Genomic DNA, 26,229 nt, shown 5'->3' with positions numbered 1-26,229 from the left:
GCAGGAAAACACATTATTGTTTTCTGAGATCTTCTTCAATTGACACCAGTAAAAGGTGAGCCTATTTTTAAAACATTAGGACACAAACTCTGCCGTAAAACTGTTGGCAGCCTTGGAAATGTGAACCGTTGGCAACATTTCCAGTACAGAGAATTAACAGAAAACATGCGGCAATCAGCAGATCTCAATTATGCCAACATTTTAAAAAGTATCAGAGTTGGTATACTTTCTAAAGAAGAAGAAGCAATATTGAAAACCCGGCACATTAATGCACTTTATGGCGATAATGCATGTGCTACAGATGTTATGGAACAATTAGCCCACAAAAATGTCAATTGTATGGCCTTAATGCCAACTCTTGCAAGCTGTTTCAAATTCAATGAAATAATGTTAAGTAAAGAAATGCAACCAATATGGAAATTAGCGCCACAGAAAACTAGATGTACAAGGTATGACACTACCTATGTGTGACCAAGCCACAACAAGACTAAATAGTTTAGAAAAATCAATCTCAAACACAGCAGGCTTAGAAAAGATATTAAAATTATCCTTAAATTGCAGAGTAATGCTTAAACGTAACCTTGACGTGGACCAAGGACTATTTAATGGAGCACTGGGTACGGTTGTTGGCTTTCAAACATACCCACGTGACAACAAAATTCAGTTTGTCAATATTCTCTTTGACAAACTTTCAGAAGTAAAAAGGATAGGACGCTCAACAGCTCGATTCCTTCTCTTCAAAGACATGTATGTACGCGGGGAACAATTTTCTCTAACTCTTTATATACGCAGTCATGATTCATAAATCACAAGGTCTTACCCTAGACAAAGCAATGATAGATATTGGTAACACAGTCTTTAAAGAAGGCATGAGCTATGTAGCAGTATCACGCTTACGTACACTTGACGGTCTATTTCAAATCAACTTTGATGCAAGTAATGTAAACGCTGATATTCCCTGCATTTTAGAATACAATAGACTTCGCTCACTATACACCGCCCATCTAAACACATATTCTGTTCCACAAAAAGTAAAACGTTATAGAAGAAAAATAAATCAAACAGAAATGCAACAGGATGTCACTGCAAATCCTCCAAAGAGAGTAAAAGAAAGTAATACTTCATGAAGTACCACAAGCAAAAGAGAATCAATTATGGAAAGTACTTCTTCAAAGAAGGAAGACAAACTCCAAAAAAAAGCAGTCAGATACAGAACTACCTGGTCCATTTAAACTCTCAAATATAGTTGGTGTAAATTAGCTACGCAAATGTAGCAATGAATATTCTATTTTAATTACCACCAATTGTTGACAACATTTACTTACAGTACAGACCCATTGTGTATGCAAATGTTAGTACTTCACAGAAATGCAGCAAACAATCTGATAACACATTTAGGGGTCGATTCATGGAGCAAACGCTTGCCGAAAATCCCAGCGCAAGCAGGCGCAAGGTGGCGCAAGCGTGAGAAACCCAGCGGACGCGCACGCTGCGCGTGTTTCCCGCTGTCCGTGCGCCAAATCCTGCCATGGTGCACGCGGGCACACACGGCGTGGGCTACGCGCACAGCAAAAGCGCACATAGCGCGGCGCATACAACCAAAGTGTGCGGAACAGTGGGCGTAACATGCGGAATGGGGAATAACGCGTGAAAAAGAAGGCCTAACTGGGGAAGTACTGCAGGGAACTACACGGATCGCCCACACGCACGCGAACAACCCGTATTCATGGATTCGAATACAGGAAACCCGCGCACGGCAAAAGACGCACAAGCCTTTTTGGGATGCCTGACGACCACGTCTACGGCAGGCATAGGTTTCCACCCCATATCATCCTAGACCTGGTCAGGGAGTGGGAAGATGACCTTACATCCCCCACCCTTTGCTCCCAAGCATTGAGCCCCGTGGAGAAGGTGCTCAATGTCCTGCATTGATTGGCCACTGGGTCATTTCAGCAGACTACACAGGCCATGCAGTCACGCTGCCTACACCAGGTACTGGCAATCATAACAGCGCGCCTCTCAGTCCACAGGCACATATACATGCCCAGAACACCCGCAGAAAGTCAAGCCGTTGTCCTGGATTTTTTCAGGGTGGCACACTTCCCCAAAGTGCTCGGTGCCATAGATTGCACCCATGTGGGTGGCCCTACGTCCACCTAGGGCCACTGAGCACATCTACCGAAACCGCAAGCACTGGCATTCCATCAATGTACAGGTGGTATGTGATGCAAAGGGAATCATCACCTCAGTCTATGCAAACTACCCTGGCTCCACCCATGACAGTTTCATATACAGAATGTCCGCCCTGAGCCGGGCCCTGGAAGCTTTGCAACATGGCGACACATGGCTCCTAGGTGAGTACAAATGCCCTTGCACATGCATGCATGTCACACACACACACACACACACACACACACACACAAACACACAAACCCCAATAATCACAACCATTTACACCTCCCCAGGGGACAGTGCCTACCCAATGAGCAACCACATGATGACGCCAATCCGGAACCCCACCACAACACCCCAGGTAAGGTACAACGCCGCCCATATTGCAACCAGGGCCATATTGGAGCGCACATTCGGAGTGCTCAAGTCACTTTTCCGCTCCCTTGACCACTCTGGCGGGCAGCTACTCTATGCACCCCCAGTAGTGTGCAGGATCATTGTGGCAGCATGTGTCCTGCACAATGTTGAAACACGGCAGGGCGTACCGGTGGACATGGTGGTGCCCCCACATCCCCAACCACAGGCACAGGCGCTGCCCATGGGAGGGGACAGGGCACGTGGCGAGGAAGCCCGGACCCAGCTTGTGGCCACATTTTTCACCTAAACTCCCACCCCTGCGGAGTGCACACAGGCCTGGCACATACCAGGTGACAATCGATGATGACAAAGAGACAGTCAACTGTCACAACCCTACCACCCTGAGATAGTTGCCATGGAAGTGCCACATTGTCTGCATCCCTAGCTACTTAAACACAAGCTATCATGTGTGACCAAAAGGCACACATATGACATGACATGATATGGCATTGGTAACTTGCCTATACACAAGTATTTCAAGGTGCGATGAGGCAGGGAGGGGGGAACAAGGGAAGACAGACAACGATACTACTAGGCCAGGTGTCATTTAGATTGTGCAAGTGCAGGGGTAGGGGGAAGGGAAAAGTGAAAGGGGAAGGGGAGGGGGGAGTGCAGTACAGGGAAAGTAGACTAAAAAACAAATAAATAGGCCAGCTGGTGGCAACTGCAAAGGTAAGTGCAGACAAGTGCTGGGAAGGGGGGGCTCTAGGGATAGAGAGACAGTCCCGCAGTGCAGGGGTTGCCAGGGAGGCAGTGCAAGTGGAGAGTGGCTGGGCCAGGGACCGAGGTCGGTGAGAGTGGCCCAGTTGCAGATCCAGTGCAGTTCCAGTGAAGAATTTTGCAAGGGAGAGGGAGAGAGAAAGCAGAAGCAAAGAGGAAGGTCTTGAGGTGCTTCCAGAACTGGAGATGGTTCTCCTCAAGTTCCAGTGAGGCAGGAAGACTGTTCCAGAGGGAGGCCCCTGCCGCGGAGAGAGATCTACCCCCAGCTAGTTGCTTTGAGAAGCGGATGACCCTGACATGCAAGGTGTGAATCACACACACCTGCAAAACAGGCCATGGCCATCACTGTTATGTCACTCAAACCCTCCCAAACCACAACATGACATGGCAAGCAATACCCATACACCAACACAGTAACAATAAGGTACACATTGCCATGTCAAAAATGTACAGTGGCATCAGACAATGATGCCTGACATGGAATCAGATGAAATGACTGACCAACAACCTCCCACCCAAAATAAGTCATTTCCAAATGCATTACAAGAGTTGTAGACGTAACATAACAATGAATGCATGTCTACATGCACATTGTGCATTGCAAAATCAACACTGCACTTTCTGTGTGCTGCGTCCAACTCCTGCCACACACTGCTCAGCGCACAACACAGTGAACGGCCATTGTTTGTGATGTACACCCTGAGCATCACATCTAAGCGACAGACCACATCAAAAAGCAAATTAGGCATGTACAGGATCCATAATTGGTCACGAAACATGTGCTGCAGGGACACAGTAGGCACCAGAAGGCAAACAGTGTACACGTGGATATGCAAGGGTGGTTGTACATGTAGTGCATCATAGTGCAAGTGTGTGGGTCAGTAAGGACGTGCACTCAACATATGCATGTGCAATCAAGTGACCATCAGTGTCCTCTACACATCACATGTGAACATTCACCATGTGTACTGCCCAGCATGTCAAACCACAACTATCCCCTCACACCTGAAAGGTAAACACAACACATGAACCGGCATTGATCAGCAGAACACAACATGTACATAGGATACCACCATTACAATGTCAGGGTTCCCATCACGCTGCAGGGCAAGGCAACTATCAACAACAAACCCCCCTCACAAATGACCATGACCCACTGAACAACTGCACCTGGGTCATGGAGCCTTCAACCCTCAATTTCACCTGGCCACAGGATCACCCTTCCCCTTCGTCACCATCTCCCTCCTTGTGTGTAAAAAGGTGCCTGCACCCTCAGAGTCCACCCTCATTTGCAAAATCACAAAATCCAAGCCAGAAAAACGAACCAGAACACCCTCCAGTAGATGACTTGACGTAGCAGTACCTCACAAAGGCCAAGTACTACCACAATGATGTAACAACCAAGGTAGCACAGTAAAACAATGTCACAACAGGATGTGAACCATGTGTGGTACATAACATAGAATGATGCACCATGAACGGATGTGTACTGTCATAGGTCACGTGTACAGGCGCAGGAGTGTCACAAAACAACCACCCCCACTGTGTCTCGGGTGCCTGCAAGGTCAAACTCACACAGGCCTCTGAGACCCTGGTGGGGAAGGAGGGTCAGGGATATGCAGTCGGGACAGGTGTTGGCACACTGGATAACTGGAATGAGTGGCAGGAGAGGGGAGGAGGAATGACACATGAAAGTAGGGAATGCACAAAAATGTACTACCTGCATGGACACATACACAATCTGAACAAACTTGGACATCATTGTCATGGCCTTCTGTAGTCCAGGCTTAGGAGTGGCACGAACCAACCACCCCCTCTAGGGTTTTGGCGCCTGCAAGTTTGGGGCTTACACAGGCATCCGCAACCCCAGCGGGGAAAGAGGGTTAGGGAACGTTGCTTGGATAGGTACGGGAAGCAGGAACACCGGGTAGAGGGTACAGGGTTTAAAATTGGATAGGACTCCGGGTGATTAGAGGAAAAAAAAACATACCAAATTGAGTTACACATTCATCCATGCATTAGTGCACCCCCCTCAAGCCTATGCAGAGCAGTTTGAAAGAAAAACAACAAGACACTTAGGTCTGGTTTTGAGTGCTGGCCTCCTGCCTGCGCACTCTCGGGTCCAGTTACAGGAGCACTGTAATGCTGCAAAGAGAGCCACATTCAATAATCTGTACGTGCCCATTACACAAAACACACCACCAAACATGCCCCATAGCAACAAACTACTCTACAAACAGACAATCTGGTGTAGATGCTTCGTACCCATATATAACATTACCCCTGTGATGGGTCATACACAGTCAATGCAGTAAGTCAGCCGCCGGTGGGTGCGTGGCAAATGGAAGACCAATGTGTCACAATTCACACAACATGCATTGTTCCCTGGGTAAGCAGACAGACCCATATAGCAAGGCATGACTTCGGAACAAGTCGTGTTCCACCATGACCGAAACAAAGTTGCCAGTGCATGTATCATAATGTACATGGAAATGAAATGCACTGCACCCGAGTATGTCCCTTGCTGTATGTCCCTGTGAGCTGCCCCTTTCCATGTCTCGGAAGGCTACATGGTTGATACAAGTGCCTCAATGGACCTTGGTGTACCGGAGGGTATGTGCCACTGCCCCTGCAGGAGTCCCAGACAACCTTACAATCAACAGCCATCAGTCCACCAACACATCTGAGCTGCATTGTGTGCTTCAACACCAGTATTCGTCCAAGCTCACCCTCAGTGCTGTGACTAAGCCTGCATGTGCAACTCGCCTGGTGCAAGCTTTGCTGTGTTGTGGCCCCCCTGTGCTGCTCACCTTGCCTGGAGTTCCTTGGAACACGTCAGCAGTTCTAGGATGTAGGTCTGCAATCCCTGTGCCTCTGCTTGTGCACACATGTGCATGTGGGCACCAACAAACGTGTCCAGAATTCAGACGTCCAAAGGGCCATGTCTGCTGGCAAAGGTGCTCTGGAGGCTTACCCCCCTGCAGAAAGGGCATGAAACACATGATTAATGCTTTAAAGTCATCTATGTGTGTCTCTTCAGGCATCTCATTATTGGACCATGTCAGAGACTTACATCAGAAATCACACCATCAGTCCGTCTTTCACATCCAAAGTGTGGAATTGCAACAAGCACGTGTACAGTAAAGATAAGAAACATACTACACAATGCATAGCAATGAATGTACACATTAATCATGAAACACTGCATCTAGCAAAAGCTGAACAGTGGACAATAACACCGCAATCATCCCCACTAGGGGTGTCAACACAAGTCACACAACACAAGACATGCCACAGATATGACAGTCCAAAGCCCTTGTGTGATAGGTTGTCACACCGAACCATCCTTGCAAGCCCATGGATAAGAGAGGCAGGAGTGGCATATGTGAGTCAAGGACCCCAAGCAGCAAACACATACACAAGACAAGCCTGAAGGGCCCCGCTGGAACAGACAGTGGATGCCTTCAAAAGCCACAAAGCATCGCACCGTCACATGAAAGCACAATAGACAAGCAATTATAAACTATATTAACTAATTACACTAACTATGGAAAACCTACATTACCTAATTAAACTAACTATGAAACAGAAACTTAACTAACTAAACTAAAAGAAAAATCAAAAATGGCCACATACGACCCGGGGGGGAGAAGAGGCACCCAGGAGGGGGGAGGTACAGGGTGATGCTCAACACCCACATGCGATGATGCTGAGCCAAATAAAAAACCTCCATGGGCTCAACGCCTGCACAGCCCGACCTACGTGGGAGATAGATGGTCGTCCGAGTCTGGCTCATCCTGGAAAGGAGGACGTGGCACAGTAGCCTGGCCACGCCTAGCCGCAGCTTGCCCCTCGACGGCAGCAAGTCTGCCGGACGAGTGAGCCTGGTTCTGTGTGGCGATGTGACGTAGGTCTGCATGCAGAACCTCACGTGATACACGTGCTTCCTCTTGCAAGGTAGCACGTGTAACACGTAGTTCCTCCTGCAAGGCCTGGCTGGACAACCGCTGCACCTCCCGGCAAGCCTGTAGCTCAGCCGAGATGGTACGCTCAAGCTGTGCAAACCTCTCCTCTGCCTGCTGCCTCTGGGACATCATAAGGACACCCAGAGTGGATTTGAGGGAAGCATACTCCTCCCTCAGGGCATCCATGTGCGCCTCTGCGTGATCAGCAATTGCTTGACGCAGAGACAACATTTCAGCCTGGCGTGCCCTGTCTGAGGCCGCCATGCCCAGCCTGAGCGAGCGGGCCGTGGACCGTGCCGCCTGCTGCTGGAGAAGCACCTGCCTAGCACGGGGGAGCACAGATCGGGCCACACTCTCCATGCTCACAGCGATGTTCTCCATTGCTGGCCCCTGCCGTTCTGAATTGGCAATCATGTCTTGCTCACACTCAGTATACTGTGGTTGCGCGCGGCGACCGCGTTGCCGGGCTTGACCCCTGCGGGGTCCTCGCTGTGTTGGCACCACCCGCGGCTGCACGACTACATGCCCCCATCGACGTGATGTCCCAGGCACATCAGTGACTGGTGTGGAGGGTGACCCTGCGTCCTGATCCACCACGGGCGGAGGAACCAAGACTGTCTGATCCCTCAGTGCAGGTGTCGCAGACAGAGGAGTGTCCACATCAGAATCACTCACCCCTGACACATGGACTTGATGCTCATCCAACTCAACATGGACGTCAGAGTCGTCATCAAGGCTGGACTCATAGGCAGCCAGAGACAAGATGGACTGTAGCACTTGGGGGTTTTCGTGGCCTACCACCCCACGACCCCCACTTGTGCCGGGTTGATGTAGTGGTAACAACCCTGTGTCTGGCATGACAACACCATCCTCCGCCTCCATTGCACCATCACCTGAAAAATAGAGAGAAAAAAGGTCACTACACATGTCAGAAGCACACAACACACACACACCGACAGCAAACGCATCCGGCAGACATGTGACACACAACATATAACCTGGCATGCATGCTGGGTCAACTTTGAATAGCTTCTGTGATCAGACCTGTTGAAAGGTGGCAGTTTCCATGGAGGTGGGTCTATGCAGTGCAGAAAATGTGTATGCCATTCACTACCTACATGTACAAGGACTCCATGGTGTGTGCAGGGAAATGTGAAGGCAGTGCAATGTCAAATTCAGACATCACGTGCATTGTGCATTCAATGTGTACCTTATCTAGAAGCCAAGCACCCCTCCATCCCAGTACCAAAGCAGGGATGCCTAGCATGGTAACAAAAGGCTGACCATACACCTGTGTATTGACAGGCAGTGTTGACTGGTATCAACAGCTTAATGTGATTCAAGTGACAACACTGCAAATTATGCTGGGACAGTAAGCAGGACACATGATGAAAACTCTGGAGGCCGCCCACGTGTGAAGAAGACACAACAGTTGGACAGAGTCATTGGCCATTGAACAGGCTGAGGCCTGTGAGCCACACAGATTGTCAGACCCTAAACATGTGTGCAACGCAGTACTGAGCCACAGTTGACATGGGAAGGCTGATGAAATGCCATGCAATGTATGTCACCCAGGACTTGTATTACAGTGATCATCCAGTCAAGGACACATAGGGGCATGCGTGCAATGCACATGGAGCATGAATGGGCACTCATGTACCTGCGGGACATCTGACCTATGCACAGTACAAGTGAGATACCCTGCATCAAGTACTAAGGCTGTACCAGACGGCATATATGTCTGGCAGATTCTACACTGGAAGTTAGCATCTACACAGGACGCATGAACAGGAAAGTACACATTGGCAAGATTGAAGCAGACCAGTGCAAAGGTGGAACTGGGGTGCAGAGTGGCGGAGGTGGGGCAAGGGAGCATGCCTACATGGAGTCCCCGCATGCAGGCAGAGGAGACATGCATCACGGAAGCATTACATTACTTACACATCAGAACCATGTACACGTCACATGTAGTGGCAATCATGCACAAAACATCCCACAAGTGAAACACACACGTCCTCAACAAACACGCATCAACACTCACTGGACTGGGCATCAAAGTCCAGCATCTCTCCCACTCCTTCGACCAATTCAGGTGGTATGAACTCTGCAACGAATGCCTCATGCGGAGTGAGCTCTTCCTCCTCTGGTGCAGGCCCACCGCCAGTCACCAGAGTCAAGTTGTAATTAGAGGCACGCTTAGTCTTAGTGCTGCGTTTGATGTCATTCCAATGCTTTTTGCACTCTTGCGGCGTGCGCACCTCATGGCCGAATGAACTGACATGTTCCGCAACATGCTTCCAGTGGGTGTCACGTTGGGCAGCTGTAGTCTGACTATTGGCACCCACTAGCATGTCACGGCTGTGGCCCCGCACGGAGCCCACGAGGAAGTCCAGTTCCTGCTTGCAGAAAGGCTTCTTCCTCGACGTGCAGGAGGTTGTGGCTGTGGGTGGGGTCCCAGCCTGTGCTGCAGGTGCAACCTTCCTCCTCTTGGACTGTGGCGCAGACCCTGGCTGGCTAATGCCGCCCTGACTAGTATGGCCAGTGGGTTCGGTGGATTGAGCCAAGGGAGTGGCAGGTGGAGGGACAACCAAAGGTCTGACTTGTGTCAGTGGCATCTGGGTGCCCTCTAATGGACCCTACGCAGCAACATCAGCTGTGACAGGGTCAGTGACTGCAACGGTCCTGGTTGGCAGACTCACAACCGGGGTGTTGTTGGGTGCATCTGCCCTGCACTTGCCAACACCCGGCTGTTCGGGGCAGCAGATGACATAACTGCCCCAGGGACACGTGTCTTGGTCTGAGCAGCCCGGCCAGCCCCTATGGTTTCCCTCCTGGCCTGTTGGAAATCTACCAAAGGCTCCTCAAGTGCCAACGCAGCATGCGCTGGCAGACCCTGAGCCTGGGTGGCGGTGTCCACAGCTGCAGCTGCAGCTACCACTACCCTTGTGCCCATGGCAGTCAATGGAACGGACTGCCGGGTCTCACAGGCACCAGTGCCAGATGCAGAAGCTGCATCCCCCGGAACCACAGGGGGTGGTGGCATGACTGCACCGACACGTGGCACAACATTGTGCTCAAGTGGCACACCCCTGCCTCTTCCCCCTCTGTGGCCGCCCTGGACACCCTGGAGTACCCCTACTCCCTGGTCACCATGGCCACGTCCCCGACCCCGCCCGCCACGAGGAGTACGCCCAGCTGAGGCGCCCCTCACCTTTGGTGTCCTCCCAACCATGGCACAGATGTAGTAGTGCCGGCACAGATGAAGTAGTGCCAATGGGAGGTGTACACCACAATTGACCTGGGCAATTGGGGTGAAGGGGGTGGGAAGCAAGATGTTAACAGCCCCCCTGCACCTGCAAGGCTGTATGTGACCCCGGTGATGTAGTGACCCCAAAACTGCAGTAAAACCGTGCACGCAACCCTGCAGCCTACGTGCGTGGATTCAACCTCCCGCAGTACGCAGTGGCACCCAGTAACACGAATAAGGCGTACGTGTGGGACACGCAGGCCACTATGACATCAAAAATGGGTGCGATACACAGGGGCACCCACAGTGGGAAAAATAGCGTGTGCGACTCACCGTCTGACTAGCGCGATGCAGAAAAACGCGCGTAGCCAAAAGAAGAGATACGTCCTTGTTAGCTGTGAAGTTGTGATGGCGCGCGAAATAACAGGAAGCAGCAACACACATCGGTCTCCACGAAAGGCACGTACAGCGAACTGCTGGCCCCGCTCACCTTTAACCCGTGCTGAGGGAAACGCCCGCGCGCGTCAGGTCACCTACGGCCATGGGCCCTTTCCTCGGATTACACGCGGATATGCAGTTTTCCACGCAGCTGAAACGCCCATGCACGCCTGCGCGCGTCACGTCACAGAGGCGCTTGCGCTTGAATGGCCTTCTGTCCAATGAAATTGCGTATGCGTGCAGACGTGCTTACGCGCTAAGGGCCTTTCCTCAAATTACGCGCTGATGTGCAGAATTTTCACGTGCCAAATCACTCTGTATCAAGCTGGCCACGCGTAAGCACACGGAAGACCACGCTCCTGCCCAGAAGACCGAATTACTGCCCCCCAGATCCCCGAGCACGCTCCCACCTGCCATCTGCTGCTGCCTGACTGCCTGCTGCCCACGTGCCCTGCCATTTGCTGCCTGCACATCATCCAGGTGCTGTTGCTGTGACCACCCCTGCTGGAACCGAAGACTCCCGACTGGGATTCCATCGCTCCACAGCCCAGCCCCAGGACCCAGTTGCCCACCCACTCCTGCCTCTGGGGTTGTCATGTCGGGCACTGCAACATCTGGCACCACTGACAACCCCCGGCCAGAGAGGCAGAGGGGCACCAGCTTCAGTGCCAGGGAAGTTGGTGTCCTGGGGAGCAAGTCCTGGGGCAGTATGATGCCCTCTTCGGAAATGTGCGCGCCGACAAGGAAGGACGGACTCGGATCTGGACGGACATCATGACTGCCTTCAACGCGGAGGGGGGGGCAGTCTGCGACTTCCAACATGTCAAGAAGCGCTGGGAGGACTTCAGGTCCAGGACCCTCAACAAGGCCCGGCGCCTCTTGAAGGCAGCAGATGCTAAGGGGCGCCGGGGCCACTTGTCGGAAGATCAGATGAGGGTCCTGGAACGCATATCCCCAGCGCTCCACGTCCAGTCCTTGAGAGGCAGACCCATCTGGAGTCGAGCGGTAAGTGTACATGCATCCTGATTGTAAGCTGTGCGTGTGTTGATGTGCCAGTAGTGTGCAGGTTGCACATCTGTTTGTATGGGGCCGAGTATGGGTGGGGGTGTACAGGGCCGAGAGGCTAACACATGGGAGGGCTGTCATGTGTGAGACATGGATGGTGCTTGTTTGTGTAGACTTGGATGCCAAATGCAACTGTGTGGGCACACATGTTTGGATGAATGTGTATGTAAGTAGGCATGTTCGTGATGTCACGCATGTATGTTGTTTTCAGCTGCATGTATCAGCACTGTGTACATGTGCATGTGTGTGTATTTGACAAGGGTACAACAGTGATGCAACATGGATGCATGTCACAGCGGGATGTGGAAGCCTGATTGGCAGATATGACATGGATGCCCATCTGAGCACTGTGACAGTTGGCAGAGGTGTACATATGCATGCAAGTGTGGTGATGTGTGTACATGTGTAGTGCACTCCCTGTGTTGCATGTAATGTCTGGTTCACCTTTGCCTGCTCATGCTGTTGTATGTGTATGGATGGTGCGATATGGCTGTGGTATGGCTCATGTGTGCAAGTTGAAATGACATGTGTGTTGGGGATTGTGATGGCATGTCTGAGGTTTGCCAATGCCACTCATGTTCAACTGTCATGTGTGTATGTGTCCATTGTACAGTGCCCTGATGCCTGTGTTTTATTTTTCCCTGTCTGCTGCGTCAACTGATGAAGAGGGCGGAGAAGGTGCTGTGGAGCACAGCTGCGGGGATCCCACCGCCAGCCGGAGACGCAAGGCCCGGCTCCCCTTCCAGGTTGTGATCTCGTCGGGGAGTGAGGAGTCCGGTGCCGCGTCCCAGGCCGCAGCTGCCAGGGGGAGGTCGAAGAGGCGGAGGTTGGAGTTGGACTCCTCGGCAGCAGAAGGGGCAGCAGGGACCCCACTGGGCCCAATAGGGCAAGATGGCAAGGGGTCATCCAGGTTGGTGGGGGGTTTGGTGGAGGAGGCCGTGCAAGCAACAGAGACGGGGTCTGTAGGTGGGGGTTCCACCGGTGCTAGTGGTGCAGTGCAGGACCAGGGACAGGAGGCAGCACAGGCTGCCGCAGAGGTGCCTGTGTGCAATTCTGTCCCTGATCCTGTCACTGCAACATCTTGCATCAGCAGGGATGCCTATGTCCAGACCCGTTTTCAGGCAGGGGATGAGCTCACGACAACTGGCCTTCCTCTGCCTGCGGACGTGGCTATCCGGATCCGGGTTGAGCCTGTCCTGACTGGTGTGGCGTTGCGTCAACGGGCCATGCGAGGTGACCTGCAGTCTTTTCATGAGGAAACTGCATGTCATATCAAATGGCTCATTGACCGTGTTGGCCAACTGGGACAGGTCACCCAGGCCGGATTCCTCCGTTTGATGGGGCTTGCTACGACCCCATCCTCAACTGAACCCCCTATGCGCCAGTCGTCCTCTGTGCCATCTTCCCACCCATCAGTCACCTGGGTGCCCTGTGGAGCTTCCTCTGACGGTGTGGCCAGGCTGGTGGAGGAGGCATCCTTGCCACAGTCGGGAGTCGGACGTTCAGCAGGGGTGGCCACATCAACAACTGCACCCCAGCCAGCGGAGGATGTGCAGACAGCAGGAGGCAGTGCACGGCCAGAGGCACAGCAGCAGCAGCAGCAAAGTGGTGGGAGCCATGATGGCTCGGGGCCTTCGACATCGGAGGGGCAGGCATCGGCCGGAGGGCAGGAGGACCCAGGACGGGAAGTGTCTTCCGTGTGGCAGTGGTTGGGCCACGCCATAGATGCAGAGCGGCAGCAGGCGGAAGAGGCATGGCTCACGATGGTCAGGGTGGAGAACTCCATGCGGAGGGCCCTGAGGCGGGCCGAGTGCCTCGAGGCAATCCACAGGGGGTTGGAGGTGGACAAGTCGACGGCCCTGTGGACCCACGGGGCCATGGAGGAGGACCGCTTCTGGGACATTGAGCAGGAGTTCGATGATGCCCTGGCCCAGGACATCCAAAAGTGAGCGGTCGGACTAGCCCGCTGCCCTTGTAAATAGTTCTGTAGTTAGTGTTAGGTTTCCTTTGGTTTTGCATTTTTTTTGGACCTTTTGGACAATGGGCCACATTTTTGTATATAGTTTTTTTTATTAGGTAGTGTTATTAGATAGGTTTCATTTCTTCTGATGCAATCATGGACCCTGGATTGTTTATCTGTATATAGTTGACTGTTGGATTTTCATTTTTTTTAATGATTTACCAATGGAGCAATGGTTTTCGATTTAAATTTTCCATTGGATTTACTTTTGTGGACTGTGACTTTGGACACCTTTCCTTTGGATTATGATTTGTGGTTTTGCATTATTTCACGTGCATGCTGGTTTTTATTTTTTTAAATTCCCATTTTTGTTTGTTTATTTTTGATTCAATTTATGTTGCTTTTAATACATATATTTTGTTCAAACTTCAATGTGTAGTATCATCTCATTGGTTTCATGCATACCATGATATGGGTTTTGAGATTCACTGACACCCATTGGGTGTATGTGAGGGACATGTGTTCATTTCCAAACTTGCAATTGGGGTTCTATCATGTTATTGCCATTTCTAAGTAGGTGGATGCAATACTTGGGTGGGTGTTTGGCATTTGGAGGCTGACCATAAGGGCCAGGGATCTAGATTGTGATGACATGTTGGCTGGGGGACATGTGTGGGGGCCTGGTGGAGGGTGCCCTGCACTGCTGGGGGGTGGGGGTGCAGGGGGACATGAGTTGGACATGAGTGGGGGCCTGCTGGCAGGTGCCCCACAGTGCTGGGGTGTGGGGGTGCAGGGGGACATGTGTGGGGGCCTGGTGGAGGGTGCCCCACAGTGCTGGGGTGGGGGTGCAGGGGGACATGAGTTGGACATGAGTGGGGGCCTGCTGGCAGGTGCCCCACAGTGCTGGGGGGTGGGGGTGCAGGGGGACATGTGTGGGGGCCTGGTGGAGGGTGCCCCACAGTGCTGGGGGGTGGGGGTGCAGTGGGAATGAGTTGGACATGAGTGGGGGCCTGCTGGCAGGTGCCCCACAGTGCTGGGGTGTGGGGGTGCAGGGGGACATGTGTGGGGGCCTGGTGGAGGGTGCCCCACAGTGCTGGGCGGGGTGGTTCAGGGGGACATGAGTTGGACATGAGTGGGGGCCTGCTGGCAGGTGCCCCACAGTGCTGGGGGGTGGGGGTGCAGGGGGACATGTGTGAGGGCATGGTGGAGGGTGCCTCACAGTGCTGGGGGGTGGGGGTGCCGGGGGACATGAGTGGGGGTGCAGGGTAGTCCCCCGTGGTGTGGGCTGCAGGGGGCCGTGGAGGTTGTGGAGCGAACACCTGGGAGGACCCACACGGCCAATTCATGTGTAGTACTCCACGGAACCCCTGAAATACACGTACCCTGCTGATATCGCGTGTGAAACTTCCCACGCACCCCAAAATACACGTACCCAGGACATTCGCGTGTGGAACTTCCAACGCACCCCTGGAATACACGTATCCAGCTGAAATCGCGTGTGAAACTTCCCGCGCACCCCTGAAATACACGTACCCTGCTGAATTTGCATGTGAAACTTCCCGCGCACCCAAGTAATACACGTACCACACTTGCACAGGGCCAATCGCGTGTGAAACTTCCCGCGCACCCCTGAAATACACGTACCCTGCTGAATTCACGTGTGTAACTTTCCGCGCACCCCAAAATACACGTACCCAGGACATTCGCGTGTGGAACTTCCAGCGCACCCCTGATATACACGTACCCTGATGGAATCGCGTGTAGAACTTTCCGCGCACCCCTGAAATACACGTACCCTGCTGAATTAACGTGTGTAACTTCCTGCGCACCCCGAAATACACGTACCCAGGACATTCGCATGTGGAACTTCCAGCGCACCCCTGATATACATGTACCCTGATGGAATCGCGTGTAGAACTTTCCGCACACCCCTGAAATACATGTACCCTGCAGAATTCACATGTGTAACTTCCCGCGCACCCCGTAATACACGTACCCAGACATTCACATGTGGAACTTCCAGCGCACTCCTGATATACACGTACCCAGCTGAAATCACGTGTGAAACTTCCCGCGCACCCCTGAAATACACGTACCCTGCTGAATTCACGTGTGAAACTTCCCACGCACCCCTGATGTACACGTACCCTGATGGAATCGCGTGTGTAACTTCCCGCGCATCCCTGAAATACACGTACCCAGCTGAAATAACGTGAGGAACTTCCCGCGCACCCCAGTGATACACGTACCCCGCTTGCCATGCTGGTACAGGGTTAGCGCAGCCCTTTGCGCTGGATTGGGGATTTTGATGGCTTTTCCCTGCGCAAGGGGCGTTCTTAGGGGCATAACTGGCGCTGCTGCAGGGTCGCTGCGCCACTGTGCGCCACGGCTGGTTTTGGTGGCTGGGATCCATGAATACGCTGTGCGCGGAAATGTATTTTGGCGCACGCGGCTGGTGCAGGGATTCGCACGTGCACACTGTGCGCCAGCCGCGTGCGCCACTTGTGCGCTGAATTCTATGAATTACCCCCATAGTGTTTATGGAATAAGACAACAATTGGACTACTGTGCTTGAATGGTGAAATTCATTATAAACTCACAGGAAGATCCACAAGAATTTCTAATGTACTTACTACAAGTACTGGAAAACAAAAACATACCTATAAATGAAATCTTCCAGATTTCATACATGTGGAAACATACATGCACTCTCTGCAACAATGTGACAGAAGAACAAATCCCCAATGAACGCTTAGCATATATATCAATACCTAATTGTGAATCCATTCCATTTAAGCAACTTGTACAAAATGCACACCATGATAGATTATGTTCCACCTGCAATTCAGATAATCGCTCCACGTTACTAATACAAACACATAGCAAAAAAGACAAGTTACAATATGCCAATTGGTATCTAACTGTCCCAAAATTTAACAATATCCAAACAGATAAATCAATATCACTAAAATATATCAAAAAATAGACAGTTAGAATACGCCAATTGGTATCTAACTGTCCCAAAATTTAACAATATCCAAACAGATACATCAATACCACTGAAATATATCACAAAAATAGACAGTTAGAATACGCCTACTTGTATCTAACTGCTCCAAAATGTTATAATATCCAAACAAATAAATAATATGTTACTGCTCCAAAAAAATGCAACAAGCCTATGTATAAAACATTAGCCAGAAACAAGTGAACACTGAAAACAAACAAACAAATAAACTGTAGCATAACAGAAAAGGTTTTTTTTTTAATCCAACATGGATTTTTTTTTCCCCCACAGATCCAATGATTTTAGCAACGAACACAGAAACTGAGCAAATTTCACAGTACTCTGGGTTGTAATCTACTAAATATGAGGCTCCAAAAAAAGAAAATGTTGATTACAGAATCTAATAAGTCATTACAAAATACTAATACCAACATGCTATTTTCTTTTATCACAGAAATGAACATGAAATACATGTACTCCAGTTACTAAACCAAACAGTAAGTATATTATACACTCTATGCCCTGGCCACAACCATCGCAGCATTTCACACCCATAGTATCTTGCAACTTTGTTCCGTCTAAATTTGTTTTTGACCCAAAGTTATAAGCAACTATAAGTGTGATATGCTGCAGTGGTTGTGGCCAGGGCATAGAGTGTTGGGCCATGGCCAAATGGCCATGCACCCAACACTCTATGCCCTGTTCACAACCACCGCAGCATATCACACCCATACAGTAAAACATTTCAACTATGGCCTATGGAACCTTTTAATGTCCGCGGATATTATGAGTGTTCTTAGAACACTTTGAACTTGACAACGAACAATACGAACATCGTCCTCAGAACACCCCCATTTTGTTTATTTACGAACATTTCATGACACCGCGAGAGTTTTTAGAACATTTTCAACTTGACAACAAACAATACGGACAGCGTGTTCAGGACACTCCCTACGAACATTTCAGGACAACGCAAGAGTTCTTAGAACACTTCCAACTTGACAACGAACAATACTGACAGCGTCTTCAGGACACCCCCTACGAACATTTCAGGACACCACGAGTGTTCTCAGAACACATTCAACTTACCATTGTACAATATGGACAGAGTCCTCAGAACACCCCCATTTTGTTTATTTACAAACATTTCAGGATACCGCGGGAGTTCTTAGAAAACATTCAACTTGCCAGAGAACAATACGGACAGCGTCCTCAGGACGGACAGCGTCATCAGAACACCCCTACGAACATTTCAGGTAACGCTAGAGTTCTTCGAACACTTTCAACTTCACAACAAACAATGCGGACAACGTCCTCAGAACACGCCCATTTTGTTTATTTGTGAACATTTCAGGACACAGCAGGAGTTCTTAGAACACATTCAACTTGCCAGAGAACAATACGGACAGCGTCCTCAGAACAACCCCATTTTGTTTATTTACCAACATTTCAGGACACCGCGAGTGTTCTCAAAACACATTCAACTTGCCAGAGAAAAATACGGACAGTGTCCTCAGGACGGACAGCGTAATCAGAACACCCCCTACGTATATTTCAGGACACCACGAGTGTTCTTAGAACACATTCAACTTGCTATCGAACAATACGGACAACGTCTTTAGAACACCCCCTACGAACATTTCAGGACACCACAAGTGTTCTTAGAACACATTCAACTTGCCATCGAACAATACGGACAACATCTTCAGGACCCCCCCTACAAACATTTCAGGTCAATGCGAGAGTTCTTCGAACACTTTCAACTTCACAACGAACAATCCGGACAGCGTCCTCAGGACACCCCCATTTAGTTTATTTGCAAACATTTCAGGACACTGTGCGTGTTCTTAGAACACATTCAACTTGCCAGAGAACACTACGGACAGCGTCCTCAGAACACCCCCATTTTGTTAATTTACGAACATTTCAGGACACCGCAAGTGTTCTCAGAACACATTGAACTTGCCATCGATCAAAACGGATAGCATCCTCGGGACGGACAGCATCATCAGAACACCCCATATGGATATTTCAGGACACCACGAGTGTTCTTAGAACACATTCAACTTGCTATCAAACAAAACGGACAGCGTCTTCAGAACACCCTCTACGAACATTTCAGGACACTGCGAGTGTTCTCAGAACACATTCAACTTGCCAGAGAACAATACGAACAGCGTCCTCAGGACAACCCCTACGAATATTTCAGGAAAACACGAGTGTTCTTAGAACACATTCAACTTGACAACAAACAATACGGACAGCGTCCTCAGAACACCGTCATTTTGTTTATTTACGAACATTTAAGGACACCGCGAGACTTCTTAGAACATTTTCAACTTGACAACAAACAATATGGACAGCGTCTTCAGGACACCCCCTACAAACATTTCCGGACACCGCGAGTGTTCTTAGAACAGTTTCAGCTTGCTTCTGAACAAAACGGACACATATTGAGTCCTCAGAACACCCCCCATTCAGTTTATTTAGAACATTTCAGAACACCTGTGATGTCTGCAGACAAATCGAACACAGCAAGAACGTCTACCACATGAAAAAACACAAATTTCAATCTATCTCATACTCTCCCACCCTCCCCAAACACTCCTACACACCAACACACTCTACCAAATACAAATTTTGAACCAGGTTTCACCGCACTGTCTGCGAACATCCGCAAATCCAAGATGGTGGGTGCCACCGAAAATCTGACACGCTTCACGCTCCACACCATCCAACCAGCAAACACGTTGCATGTCTGCGGACATGACATAAGCCGATCGGCCTATCAGGACACTGTCCACGGAGCGAACAGGGAAGAGTGTCCGTGGACCGAACACAGATATCACTCATTTTTTATGACCCACTTTTTGATCATTTTTTTAAAAACTACTGGATGGATTTTCACCAAATCTGCAAAAGCACGCTTTCGGGACCACAACGCTGCTCCTGGTCCAAATTTGGTGAAAATCCGTCCAGCGGTTTGGGCTGTAGGCGCGCGCAAAGTTTTTTTCCCATTCAGTCTATGGGAAAAAAAAGACATTTTGGGACCCCCCCTATAACTTTTTCCCCCCTGAACGAATCCTCACCAAAGTTTTCAAAAAGTGGGCCCTATACTTTTTTTGCAAAGTTTGGTGAGGATTCGTCCAGGGGGAGCGAAGTTATAAGCCGCCCAAAAAGTGCTTAACCATAACTACATGGCCACTACTACCATGTGGCCTAGATATGTCAGCAAAAGAAAAAAGAGTGAGCCAGACATGTGATGTCATCAGTGATGTCATCAATGACATTTGTGATGTCATCTTTGATGTCCTGGGTGTTAGTTTTAGCAGTGCACGGTGGTGGCGCAAGTTATGGTTGCTTAGTTTACCATAACTGGCGAATTTCAAGGGTTTTTCGGTTTTACTTGGAACCATAACGTCCCTTTAACAAAGTTTTTTCACTGAATTTCATAGGTTTTTAGTAGCGCAACTTAACCATAACGTCCCTTTAACAACGTTTTTTTCTCTGAATTTCATAGGTTTTTAGTTGCGCAACTTAACCATAACGTCCCTTTAACAAAGTTTTTTCACTGAATTTCATAGTTTTTTAGTAGCAAAACTTAACAATAATGACTTTGACTTTATATTCATGTCATATGGAACTGACTAGATCTCTTCTTATGAACGTGATGTCCGCGAACGTATTTAATGTTCCCGGACATGTTCGGAGAACAGTACCACTACCTAAAAACTGTGGGGGGGGAGTGGTGGGGTATGTTTGATTGTTATATCATAATATAGGAACATTTAACAAATTTAAAAAGCAGCACACAAACACATTATATATAGTAATACATAAGAAATGTAACCCATATATGTAACACACTAACCATTCATTTAAATAAAACATGCCCTGAAATGGAATATACCACAAGAACATAAATTGGCTTCAAACATAATTACCTCACAGACACAACAGAACTGAGAACAAGACCAGACCCACTGAATACATAGGATTTATCTTACCAGAAATAGTAAGTGTACTTCATTTTACTCATATATTTATAAACTTTCTGTATTAGATTAAAGAATATATTAGCTTTTTTTTTTTTCTAACAGAAATGTCTAGTACTCTGGAATGGCTAGAGGACAATTTCCCACATGAAGAAATGTCACAAGATAGTGAAACTAATGGTAAACACTTTATAATATAAACCATTTAAATATTATTATTTTGTATACATTTAACATATATATATATTTTTTGTACAGAGCATAACAAAATAGAAACTACCTCTGAAGAAGCTGTTATGGAAAACACGCTTGACAACATAAAAGAAAAAATGTATTTATTGTTGACAAATTTTAATAATTTGAAAACTTTTGTTGAAGATCATTTTAAAACAAAAACGTCATACCATTGCCCCACATGTACTTGTCCATCCTCACCATATCCCAGTCAATTATCCCCAAACCCTCTCCATAATCCAAAACGTTTTGATGAGATTTCCATCCCTTCTTCACCTAATACCAATCATGTTGAAATGTTGAAACCCCAAATTCTCCTGTTTTTGTTTTGTTTCTGCCTCACCTTCTCTGTCATAAATTATTAATATATGTTAAATAAAGTTTAATTTTTATATTGTATTGTGAATAGTTTCCTTTTTTTTTTTTTAAAAACAATAAAAGTGTCCGCGGACAGTGCGAGTGTTCTGAAATGTTCGTACATAAACGAAAATGGAGGTGTCCTGAAGAACACCACACCTGTTCGTACTGTTCGCTAGCAAGTTTAAACTGTTCTAAGAACACACGTGGTGTCCTGAAATGTTCGTAAAGAAACAAAAATTAAAGTGTTCTAAAGAACACTATATCTGTCCGTAATGTTCGCTATGAACTTAAAACTGTCCTAAGAACACAATTGCTGTCCTGAAATGTTCGTAAATAAACGAAAATAATGTGTCCTGAACAACAGTACAACTGTTCATAGTGTTCGCTAGCAACATGAAACTGTACTAAGAACACACGCGGTGTCCTGAATTGTTTGTAAACAAACAAAAATTTAAGTGTCCTAAAGAACACTATACCTGTCCGGTACTGTTCGATAGCAAGTTCAAACTGTTCTAAGAACGCTATTGGTGTCCTAAAATGTTCGTACGTAAACGAAAATGGAGGTGTCCTGAAGAACACTATACCTGTGCGTAGTGTTCGCTACCCAATTGAAACTGTTCTAAGAACACAATTGGTGTCCTGAAATGTTCGTACATAAACTAAATTACACGTGTCCTGAAGAACACTATATCTGTCCTTACTGTTCGCTGCCAAGTTTAAACTGTTCTAAGAACACACGCGGTGTCCTGAAATGTTCGTTTCACGTTTGACACACTTTTAATTACTTCAGAACCCGAACAGTGTCCGTAGGACATCAATGCGCATGCGCTAACCAATCTCCGTGCACTTGGTGTCCTGCGGACAGGCGCTTTCTTCGCGGACTAGTTCGCAAACAGATCATATGACCACGCCCACGCTCATCGTGTGTCCTGAAATGCGGACACTGTTCGTGTCCCCGAACAATTTAAAAGTACATTTTCAGTTAATCCATAATATTTTTCAATAAAATCTCACCATGGCACAAGTCCCAGATAGCAATCTTGAGTTTCTATATACCTTTTGAAACTTTCCGATCCTTTTTTTGTGTTCGATCTGTCCGTGGACAGTGCGCATGTCCGCGGACCGCGCACAAGCACCCCTATAAAAGACCACGCCCAAGAGCTTATTCCCATTGTGTTTCTGGCTATTCTTCAGAACACAGTGATTTTTGCTGCCAGCTGCAGACTACAAAATCATCAAGATGGCATCCTTGGCTGCTGAACTGCCACTTGGTGCTGCACCTGTTTCAGCACCACCCCTACCCCCTCCACCACCACCACCTCCCCAAGGGCCTGAAGAGAGGAACAGGAGTGAGGATGTGGAGGAGGAAGAAGAGGATGATGAGAATGAGGTAGAGGAAATCCCTACTACCCGCACTAGGCGTGATTCTTGGGTGCGGCGGTTATTTACCATTCATGGGAATGGTCCTAAGGCTCGTGCGAACCATGTTACCTGCAATGGGTGCAAAATGATACTCAGTCGCGGGAAGCACGGTAACTACAGCTTTGGGACCACTACTATGAAGCGACACCTGAGGTCATTTCATTCTGGAGCTATTTGCAGGGTTGTACCTTGCGAAGAACGTAGCAGGTTCATTTCCTCTACTTCATCCTCTGTTTCTGATCCTGTCACCACAAGGACCACCTCTGTGGGACAGCGTCTTTCTCAAGCTGCCTCACAGGCCATACAGAATGCTGATGACCCTTACCTTTCGAGGTATGTATGTACTGTGACACAGTACTCTGCAGGGGGGAGCGACTTCGGAGTGCTTTCGAGACTATCTTCTCAGAGCACGAGAAGACCTGCTCACTACCCAAATAAAACCCACTCTACATCTTCCTCTCTCAGCTCGCCCTTTCTTATCCCTGTGGTTGGTGTCCCCCCCCCTTTACCCTCCTCTCCTAGTGTGTCGTGTCTGAAAAACCAAAAAAAATACAAAATTACAAAAATCAAAAGAAAATAAGGCTCTTTTCAGAGCCGCCTTTCCCAGTTAAAAAATAAAAGTGAAAATAAATGAAGCGGGGCTCTTTGTATTTTTTAGAAGTCCGCGGACAGTTCGCAAACATTAAAAAAATTGGGTTGCTACTCCATCACAAACATTGTAATTTTCTCTGGAAAGAAGTGGTGGCTCTGAAAAGAGCCTTTGGGTGGTGTTTGTAAGTCAAAAATTGTAAATGCTTAACATTTACTTCAAAATCGTTGTTGTAATTCAAAAAAAGGTTGCAATGCATTTTGTACATTTCTCAGAAAAATCTGATTGCCAGCATAAGTAAGATGGACTCCATCTCTGCTAAAAATGTATGTACTACAAAACATAATATTTTCATTGTGAAAAGAAGACATGCCAAAATCTCTTAGAAAGCAACAAACAGCCTTATTAACATTGTGCCTTGCTTTTTCCATTTGTGGACCAAGTGAAGAAGAACAAAGCCAAATTTGTCTCTGCGCAATCCGTGAAAATATCACTTGAGAATTAGGAAACATGTCCATAACCTTCCTCAGTCCTTCTTTCATAGCAAATTGCAAAAAAATTCCAGTCACATGTCCTAAACTGTTCCCTCCACAATGAATTACAATTATGTCTGGATGTTGCTCTGTCCCCAAAGTAGCACAGAGAGGTAGCAAGTCCAACCACTTCATTCCACGTACTCCATGCCAGTGTACTTCCACATGTGGAAATCCAAGATCTACAGCTACTCCACAGCTTTCTGCATGCACCTTCAACCAATGTATCCATGAATCTCCTAAAATCCAAACAAAATGTTTTCTGAAACACACAGCCATAGCTATCTTTTGTTCTCTCAGCAAAAAGAGTATCTGAGAAAATCTCTCCTGGCACAACACACCAACCAAACTTTCCTGACCAATCCCTTTCAGTGCTTATTCTCATTTGCATGACTTCTGAACCCAAAAATCCCCGGATGTAACTCCCGATGTCCGCGAACTACCGCCATGTCCGCGGACATATCGTAACATGAACAGCCCTACTACCATTTCCACTACACTCTCATTCCATCATTGGATGTACCTCAAAAACCATATGACCATGCACCAATCACATTCAAGACCTCTACTTCTAACTGCATCATCATAGATCAGCACTGCAAATGTACTCTGAATCTCTCTGAGTACAAGTGTCATCATTGGCCAGCAGCATCTACCAGAAATACTGTACAAGTCTTCAAGATTTCTACTTGCAGCTCCATGCATATCCATATGCATGAACACAAACTTCAGGTATGCATATTTTCTGTATAGTAGATGACATAGCTCTCAACCATTTATGTCGCAAAGGCGGGTGAAAACCCCCAATTTTATTTTTGGCGGGTGAGACGCCCATTGAAATGAATGGGCATGCAGGAGGCTTGGCGGGTGAGTCAGCTGTTTACAAGGCGGGTGACACCCGCCAAAAGCGTGTGAGTTGAGAGCTATGGTAGATGAACACATTTTCAAACAGACTTTTACCTTGTAAAATCTGTAAAATGAATTTACTGTACTTTTTTCAATTTCCTAAAATCAACTATCACTTATAAACCTTTATACTTTTTACTTTCTTTATACACACACACTCAAATCATGTTAAAGTAACATTTTTTAAATGAAATATATAGACTACATATATTCAAACAAAATTGCATGCAAACACAATCTATGTTTAAACCTTTATAAAAAATACTTATACTATTTAATACTTTTTGTGTTTATTTATTTATTTACTTAATTTTGTCCAAAAATGTCCATGTCTTAAACAGCGATTTACAGCCAGAATGGCCTACAAATTTCTATTTTTGGACACACAAATTAGCCAACTGAACCACTACAATTTTCATATTATAGATCAAACAACTGTTTTAATTGTATACATTAGATTTACTATTTGTACTTTTCCACATCACTAGCTTACTTTTTTTTGTCATCTGAACCCCAGTCTAGTAACACATAAATTCAAGAATACCTATCCCTACTAGTTTTAGTTCCCAATGCACAATCACACACCATTACATAAATCTTTATCATCTTACTCAAACACTCATGCACACAGCACACATACATTCCAGAACACCCCAACCCATATCTTCTTTATTTTTTTCAACAGACCCTAAAGAATGCCTACCAAAAGACAAGTCCGTCGAAAGCAACGCAAAAGTAGAGCAAACGAAAATAAAGGTGTCCAACATAAGCATCCATCTCTAGCAGAATTTGTAAAAAAAAGTTGAAACAAAACAGCTAATACAATCATTTAGTGAAACACAAGAAGTTTCAAGTACAACAGCTTCGCTTCCTCTATCAAAATGTAAAACAAACCAAAAAACAATTAACAGAAAATCAGCTATCAGTACAGATAAAACTACTTCTTCAAATTTGAATATAGTGCAAAGTAAGCATACCAAGAAAAGTATTTTAGCCAAAATATACCATCACAAAGTCCTTCAAAATCTTATAAAAACAGGAGAGAAATCAGGTTCAAAGCTTAAAACCTATTGTAGAAAATTAATCTTAGAAGCATTGATGGACAGTTCAATTCTTCTCAAAAGAAATGTATTTATTTTACTGTTAAACAAAATGAAACCACTAACAAAACTAATAACTAAATTACAAAAAAGACTTCT

Source organism: Ambystoma mexicanum, chromosome 7p (genome assembly GCF_040938575.1).
Source record: "Ambystoma mexicanum isolate Mex_15411 chromosome 7p, UKY_AmexF1_1, whole genome shotgun sequence".
Classification (NCBI taxonomy): Eukaryota; Metazoa; Chordata; class Amphibia; order Caudata; family Ambystomatidae; genus Ambystoma; species Ambystoma mexicanum.
Note: the sequence above shows the minus strand (reverse complement) of the source record.